Source organism: Trichechus manatus, unplaced genomic scaffold (genome assembly GCF_000243295.1).
Source record: "Trichechus manatus latirostris isolate Lorelei unplaced genomic scaffold, TriManLat1.0 scaffold00028, whole genome shotgun sequence".
Taxonomy (NCBI): Eukaryota; Metazoa; Chordata; class Mammalia; order Sirenia; family Trichechidae; genus Trichechus; species Trichechus manatus.
Genome location: NW_004443964.1, coordinates 1,931,308 through 1,939,976, shown reverse-complemented (window position 1 = coordinate 1,939,976; position 8,669 = coordinate 1,931,308).

The window sequence follows — 8,669 nt, the reverse complement described above, 5'->3', positions numbered from 1 at the left end:
TCCCCCGCACAGCGTGTCGGGCACCTGCGTCCGGGGGCGCTGCCCGGCGTGGAGCGGGAGCTGGTGGCGGCCGGCTGGGCTGCGGAGTCGGGGTCCCGAGGCCGCGCGTAGGTGCCTTCGCCCGGGGCTGGCTGGTCCCGGCGCCGTTACGCAAGGGCTCGGGCACTTTTTCTCAACAGGCTTTTTCCCTTTCCACAACTCCTTCCCCCTGTCCGCGGACGTGGCTCGAGGTGGGAGGCCGGGCGGGCCGGCTGGGTGGACGGATAATCCGTTATCTTATGTAACCGCGGAGGGACAGACTGGTGGTGTAGGAGGCTGGCGCGCCTTCCCCCGCCTCTGAAATGTGCGAAGAGTCAGGCCCGCAGCTTTCTGTGAAATACCGGCTCGCACCCCGGAGCTGCAGAGCCCCCGGAGGCCCCCTCTGCACCCCTCCCCGGCCACGGGCGTGCAAGCTCGCGACTTTTCTATTTCTGAAGCATCCCTCCTCTCTGTGCCGACCCCCGCCCCCAACTAGACAGACCCAAGCTCCCGGCTCCCGATGGCCCGGGGGCGGCTGCAATTCCAGGCAGGCGTTTTTCTCACGAGAAAACACCGTGCCCGCGGCGTCCATGACGCCTCGTACAAAAATGTGTTGTGTTTCCAAACTGTGTCTGGAGCTGAAGCGATACCAAGGGAAATCGGAGTAATTGGTATTTACATAGGCGTTGCGGGCTCAGGGCCGCTAACAGAAGCCGCAGAGCTTTTGGCGTGGAGCAACAGTTCCTAATCGCATTCTGAGCCAGCGGCTTGTGAAACCCTCTTAACTCGCTTCTCGGACGGCCAGATGGAGGCGTCTGGGGTGGCCCCCTTGGTTTCTGCTGGAGCCCACAGGGACAGATTGTACTGTGATGCGGCTTTCAATAAAGGTTTTAAAGTTGTGGCAAGGTCGTGGGGAGAGTTCTGGAGCAGGTTAGGGGTTGACTGAGCCAGTTCCGAGGCCATGTTAGCGCTGCTCTCCTTGGTAACTAGGCTCTCGAGGATGACTTGGGAATCAGTGAAACTGCCTCCGCGGTTTTAACATGCGGTGTTGTGCAGCCTCTGCGGCTCCCGCCTCTGCTGTGCTGCACTGTGAAAGCAGATCTGTCCTGGAACGGAGGTTTATTAAATCACTTGGTGATTAGTCTGTTACGATTTGGGTGCTGGTGCAGGGAGGGGGTGGAGGAGAAGGCAGGTCAGTCTTTTTCTCCCTGTTTTTCCTGCTTCTGCACCGAACTTGATAAACAGGAACTTGGGTGGCTTTGCTCCAGGGAATCCCAGCGCGGTCCTGGGCAGCCGGGGAGCACTTAAGGGGAGATGAAGTGTCCCTGGAGGTTTGCTTGGAGGTCTGAGTGATATCCATCCTCCCTCGTGTGAATACAAGGATAAGATTTTCGTGGGTTGGACACACACGGCACTGTAGGTGTCTGGGAGTTGCTCCACCTGGGAACTTACCTGACCTAGTAACAGCCCCGCTGCTGTGACGGTGCAGGTGCGACTGTGGGCCGATGGCTCGCCCCCTCGCTGCGTCGGTGAACTGCTGAGGTTTTCCGTCCTGGTTATGTTACCTGTTTTGTTTATGTTACTGGGAGCTCCAGGCTCCTTGGCACTGCTGGTACCTGCCGGGCAACTCTGGCACGGTGGCTGGACAAACTCGGCCTACACGGGGCAGTGTCAGGAGGCGGTCACCACATGCAGACCCGGGCAGGTCCAGCCGGTCCTGGCTGCCACACTCCGTCCGTCTCCCGGGCTCCTGCGGCCGGGGTGGCAGTGCCTCTTGGAGTGGCCGGCTGGGGCCCTGCTTGCTGTCGCCTGTGCTGCAGCGCTGCCGTGTGCTTTGGCCCTGCCTTTGAGTGGGCTGCGGCTCTGCGCGCGTTTGCCTTGGCACAGCCGGAGCAGCGGGGACGCGCCCTTGGCCTTGCTGATTAGAGAGACGAGAGTGGAATGTGCCGTTTTGATTTTCCTCCTGGAAGAAGCTGTTTCCAGGACTGGAGCTCTTCTGCCTGTGGCGTGGTTCCCTCGGGAGTGTGTGCCCAGGGAATTTCGCGGTGATGGGGGAGGCGCTGGGATGGCTTCCCAATGTCCCCTGAGAACTCACACCCTCGAGGGCACGGGTTGGAGCCCTCTGGGGGCTTCCCGGAAGGACAGGCGCTGGCCCGGGCCCTGCGGGAGTGGCAAGGAAGGGCCCTTCCTCCAGGGCACAGGGGCAGGGCCTAGAGCCCAAGTAACTGGTATGGGCAGCTGGGTGACGGCCCCAGGAGAGAGACAGGGGCTGGGGGGGGTCCTACTGCTCCCCGATGACCGAGTGTGCCGTTTGGGGGAGCAGTTGTTAACAGGAAATAGAAATTGAGCCACCATAAATTTCCCAAGTGTCTTTGCGTGCTGAAGGTCCTTCTTCAGAGCTGACCTCGTTCCCAGGGTGGCAGGGCGCGTGACTGTCACAGTGATTTTTTGTCACAGTCGCATGTCCCAAAAGGAAACCTGGCTCCTGGTGGCCCACTGGCCCTTGAGGGCAGTGGCTCCAGTGTCTTCTCTAGGAAGGGGACTGTTGGCCTCAGCTGTCCCCAGAACGTGGGCAGGTAGGAGGAGAGAGTCCTCGTCAAGACTGGAGTGCGGCTGTCCCTGGCGTCGTGGCTCTTGGGCCTTGGGCACACCCTCCAGGCTGTTCACCAGGGGCCATGTGGACGTCCTCACCTGCAGGCTGTCATGGGGAGGTTGGCTGCAGCCCTGCGAGGGTGGGAGCCCATGGAGTTTGTCACCCTCCGGCAGAGGTGAGGGCGGCGGGTGCTGGGTGAGAGGGAGCCCACCTGGTGGGAGAGGCCGCCGCCTGCTGCTCTGATAGAGGCACGGCTTTCAGCCATTCTCCACCACGGGCCACCCACCTCTTCAGGTGGGGGCTCCAGGGAGGGGGGTCTGCATGGAGCCCTCGAGCACTTGCTCCCCACCTCATGGTGCTGGGCGGCCACACTGTGCCGCGTGGAGTGTACATCAGCAAGGGGCCTCCCTGTTTGGAGGTGCGGTGATGGAGCTTCTGGTGGGCGTCGCTTTGCCTTGGAGATGCCCACTGGAGGGGCAGGCAGACCCGGCACACGCTTTGCTGAGGAGGGAAGTGGGGTGCCGGTGCAGCTCTGCATCTATTGTGCCTTTTATGGGTTCTTTCCAGGCACAGCCCCTTGGGGGAACATTTTCTAGTAACGTGGTTAGATCCAAGGTCTCTGGCTGTCCTGGATCTGGGGTTCCCTTCCCCTGACTTGTCATATGGTGCTTGCCCCTTGCCCCCCAGCTTTGTAGCAGGAACGGGACAACGTTATCAGGCTTCAGGGCAGCAGGCAGTTTCCCCGCTGTGCTGACCGCTGAGCTGCGCTGACTGCTGAGCTCACAGCCTTTGCAGCCCTTGCCCAGGGCACGTCCCAGGTCCCGTCCCAGGGCATGTCCTGACTCGGGGCTGTTGGGCTCCCCCATGTGCCCTGTGCCTGGATGATGCCTGGTGTCCTTGCCACTGATGACGGTGATGAGGGCTGCTCTAGCGGGGCCTCGGGTCCTGGCCGTGATGTTCCCAGTGTCAGCTGGGCCCTGCTTCCTGTCCTGATAGGGTCTCACCCAGCAGATGTCTGTGTGCGAGGCCTGCTCGGCTCGCAGATCTGGGGCTGTGAGTGAGTCAGAGGAAGGCTGAGTGCTGCCCACGTTCAGGGCCGTGGGGAGCCCGTTGAGGAGGTGGCATCGGAGGGTGCCCCTGGGGGCTGTGCTGGTGCTACCAGGACCTGACCCTGGGTGAGGCGACGCTCTTGGAGTTGTGGAACAGGTCATCTTGAGAGAAGATTGTGTGCCTGGTCGCTAAGTGGAGGGTCCTGTCCCCCTCCCGAGCTCGAGGACTGGCAGGGAGGCAGAGCCCTGGGTGTGGATTTGGGCCCTGCTCAGGGAGCCACCACAGTGCCATTGCAGGAAGGGTGGATAGTGGACAGGGCTGTCCCTTGTCCCTGCTCAGCCGCGTCTCTACGCCTGCTGCCCTGGGCTAGCATTGCCTGGGGCTGTTGCCGTCAGGGGGGACACCTGAGCAGTTGACAGGTGCAGGGGTGGCTGTGGGCGGGCTGGCTCTGCGCTTACCTTGGCTCCGGGTATCTGGGCCTTGTGTTGCCTTCTCACCTGCCCATCCTGGAGGTTTCCACCAGGCCTGGGGTCGGGAAGCCCCCTCCTGCTCGCAGGGAACCTGTACTCCCTGGAAATGCTGTGTTTGCCATGGCGGCAGCCAGCCTCCCCCTCAGCACCGGGCTACAATCAGCTGCCCACATCCCATAGTAATTACAGAGCACGGACTCACTGGCCCTTCCACCAACGTGCTCCCGCCTCCCTTGCGCTGAGTCATGCGCCCCTCATCGGGCCCGCACAGCTGCGAGGTGGCAGCCACGGCACCGAGGGGCAGGGGCAGGCCCAGTGGGCGTCCAAGGGGCGTGTGGTTGGGGAATCCTACCGTCCACACGGAATGTGCTCCCGAGTGAACCCCGCTTTCCCCGAAGACCCAGGTGAAGTGCGTGGGACCTGGTCTGTCCTTCCTGACGGGTCCCCAGACCTGGGACAGTGGCCGGCCCGTGACATGGGGCCAGTGGGCACTTTGAGGTGAATGACAAGCATGTCTGGACTCTGGAGAACACACTAGGTTGCTGTCTCGTTGACATTGTGTCAGCTTCCGTCGGTGGGCGCCCTGGAGGTGGGGCACGGGGAGGAGGCGGGGACGCTGGTGTCTGGGGCTGGCTGGCTGGCTGGTTGGCCGGAGAAGCGGTTTGTCTTGCCTTGTCCCTAGGGGCTCCTGGTTTGGCACATGCACCTGGTGGACCAGGGGGCCCAAGGGGACAATTGGACCTGTGGGGTGGGGGGTGGCTGGGATGGCCGTGGAGAGGGCGGAAGGCGAGGCCCAAGCTAATTGAAAGAGTGACCTTGGAAAATCTGGGGTGGGCAGGTGGGTGGGGTCACCACCTGTGTGTAGGTGCCCGGCAGGTCGGGGGCTGTTGTCGCTGTGAGTCGCTCTGCCCGCGTCTGTGGCTGGCGCTCTGCTTCCCCAGCAGGCTCCCCGAGTCGGTCCCCCCCTCCCCTCCCTGCCGGCCCAGTTCAGCGGCGACTTTGCCTCAGAAAGGCCCATCTGGTCATTGGCCTCCTGCCAGGCTGCAGGGACAGCGGCAGGACGGGTGGTCTGTTGTCTGCCTTCACGGTGTCACGGGACAGTGGTGGTTCAGTGGTACACTTCTCACCTTCTGTGCAGGAGACCCGGGTTCGATTCCTGTCCCGTGCACCTTGTGTGCAGCCATCACCTGTCTGTCTGTGGAGGCTTGCGTGTTGCTATGATGCTGAACAGGTTTCAGCGGAGCTTGAAGGCTAAGACAGACTAGGAAGAAAGGTCTGGTGCTCTGCTTCCAAAAATGGGCCAGTGAAAACTCTGTGGATCACAACAGTCCAATCTGAAACCGCTCATGGGCAGCGCAGAGGGCCAGGCAGTGCTCCATCCCATTGTGCACGGGGGTCACCGTGAGTTGGGCCGGCTTCACAGCAGTGTGCCCAAGTGTGTACCCAAGTCTTGTCCCTTCTTCACAGTGTGGTCCTGGAGGTGTCCTTCTGCTCCGGGGCTGTTGGGGCAGGGACTCGCCCCTGAGTCCCCGGTCCCGAGGCCCCATCCTCGCCCTTCTGGGGTGGAGTATATGACGTATCCTGTGTGCAGTGCCGAGCGCAGTCTGTGCTCCATCGAATCTCGTCTGCCCAGCGTGAGACCCTGTGAGTGGATGAAGCTCGGGACTGGGGAAACGCGCAGTTAAAGCAGGAGGCTTTCTTCCTCCTCGGAGTTTTTGTTTGGTGCTTATTGGAACAGCTCTTTTAGAACGGGACAGGTTTTTACAAAGTCATAAGTCGGATGTGTGTGAAGTGAATTGGTGGGGTTTTCCTAAAATGGCTTCAGTTTCCGGGCCTGCCTCTGAGCTAGTGTCAGCTCATGGCTCCACATCTGGGTGCTGGGGGGAGCATGCGGAGGATGCTGGGGGTAGGGAGGGTGGGGGTGGGGGGTGCTGGAGGGAGTGTCGGGGGTTAAGGGAGAAGCATCAGGGTAGGGGAGGTTCCTAGGACCTGCCCCTGACCTGGGGGGCCGGTTGAGCGCCTCTGCCCGGGGCAGACGCCCATCTTTGAGAGCCTCGGGGAAGCCCCCCCAACCCCGCCTGCTGATGAGCCTGGCACAAGGGTCCTGTGTGGCCTGGGGGTCCTGTATAGGTGCTCAGGGCCTGTCCTTGGAGTGTGGGGGCAGAGGAGGCCTGTGGTTAACATCTACCTCTCTTCCCTATCCCCCTCCCCTGGAAGGTGCATCTCAGGGTCCTGGGCTGGACCCCAGGGTTGGTGGCTGCCTGCATTGCTGCTTGAAGCTGGGGGCTGCGGTCACCCTGGCGGCAGAAGTCCCGACCTTGGTGTCTTTGCTGTAGCCCCACCCAGGGAGGTGGCTGTGATGTTGGGTGCCAGGGCCTAGCCAGTCCCTCACACCCGGCTTTGCGTTGGGGGTGCCCATCGACCACCGGGAACATGGTGTGGTGGCCAGTGATCCCAGTGACCTTGAGGGCACGTCAGTGTGGTCCTGTCTGGGATCCCGCATGCCCGGCCTCACCTGTCCTTCCTGCGATGCGCAAGGGGGTCCTGGGTCCCTGCTGTCCAGGTGCCTTGCTGATGTGGCGTCTCCTTGCTGGCGCGTGGCTGAGCTGGGCTTTGAGCCCGGCTTTGAGAGCCGTCAGGAGCCCGCAGCTTGGGGTCGGTTCCTCGGCGTCTGGGGCAGTTTCTCATGGTGAGTGGCTGGGACCCGGACGTTCCTTGGCACAGGGACAGCCACGGGTGAGCAGTGGCGGTTGTTGGTGATTTCCTTGGCGAGTAGAGGGGTTATGCGTGTGAGTTCTGGCGTGTCCTGCTAGCGTGACAGCCTCTTGCATCGGCGTGTCCTGCCTACCGTGAAGGGGTGCAAGGTGAGCCCCCCAGGGTGCTAGGGCTGCCCTTGCTCACTCCTCTACCCTGGGGGCTTCCCTGCCGGCAGGGACTCCAGCCTGTGAAACGGGAGGAGAGTGGGTCAGCACCTGGGCTGATCCCACGGACCGGGCAGGTATCAGGCTGGAGCTCCCCACACCGAAAGTGGAGGCTCGGTCGGCTGGCTTGGCCAGGGGTGCCGGGTGTCCTGGGTGCTGTTGGTCATCATGTGGCAACCCGTCCACTTCAGGCTAATTGTGCAGTGAAGGTTTGTCCCCCACGACTTCAGCCACACGCAGCCCTGTCTGTGACAACGTGAAGCTTCCTGGGAGCACACTGTGATATCATCATAGGAGCCCTTGGCTGGGTGGTGGGTTCCGGCTTAGCTCCCCACCACTGCCCGGTGGCTGGTCTGCTCCGTGGCAGGCCCAGGTGGCAGGTGTGATGTGGGGCGCAGTGCCAAGCTTCCCTGGAAGTCCAGGTGCGCCAGGTGGGCCTCTGGCACAGGAGGGAAGTGGCCCCGTGGTGCAGCTCCACGGTCCTGCCAGCTGGCCCTCGCCGGGCAGGGAGTGGCGTCCAGCCTGGCGGAGCTGTGGCCTGCTCCAGAGAACGGTGGTGCTTGGGGGGGTGAGCAGGTGCCCGGGCCTCAGGCTTGATCTGGGCACTTCCTGGTGTTCGGTGGCGGAAGAGGCCTGTGTCCACCGTGTGCACGCATCCCACCTGTGCCCCAGCACGGGCTTGTAAATAGTGCGCTGGAGAGCTGGGGGGGGTGGCTCCTCGGGGGCGTCAGGGCTGGGAGCTCGGGCCCCTGGTGTGAAGTGGCCGCGCCTTCCCCACCCGTGTGTGGTGAGAGTGTGCAGGCGGCCGGCTCTCGATGCACCAGGTCCAGGCAGGGGGTTGGCGTTGGTGGTGTTTGCGTTCACCTTTTATCCTGGTTGAGCCTTTGGCGCAGGGCCTCATGCCAGCGGGGCCTGTCGCCGTAGCTGCCCGCCTCAGGCGGTCCCCTGGCCAGGAGCGTCCAGGTGGTGGGAAGGAGTCATCCACTGTCAGGTCTGGACGCAGCGCCAGAGCTTCGGGGGTCCCTCTGCTGTGACTCCTGCCTTAGGCCTCTCCCACCCCCACCCCCTGCTGGCCCCTCAAGCCTCTCCTCCTGACCCTCACCCTGCACTCTGGCCCTCTGTTCCCGGTCAGCCCCTCATGGGAGGGTGCCTTTTACCCCAGCGCTTGGTTCAAAGTGCTTGTTTTTCCACGCACCCGCCTGGGGTCTGCGGATGGTGAACTGGGAGGATGCTGGGGCCTGTCCCTGAGGTCCTGTGTGCCCGTGGGGTCACTTGCACAGGGCAGGGCTCCCTCTGCCTGCCTGACCAGGGGCACCTGAACGGCCGGCAGAGAGACTGGCGTGCCAAAGTGTAACCGTTGTGGTGAGCTCTGCTTGGTGTTCTCCCGGGACCCTACCTGCAGGCCTTCACAGTCCCATCCCCCACCCCTTCACACTCCTATCCCCCACCCCTTCACACTCCCATCTCCGACCTCTTCACACTCCATCTTCCATCCCTTCACACTCCATCCCCCACCCTTTCACACTCCATCCCCCACCCCTTTACACTCCATCCTCCACGCCTTCACACTCCATCCTCCACCCCTTCACACTCCCATCCCCCACCCCTTCACACTCC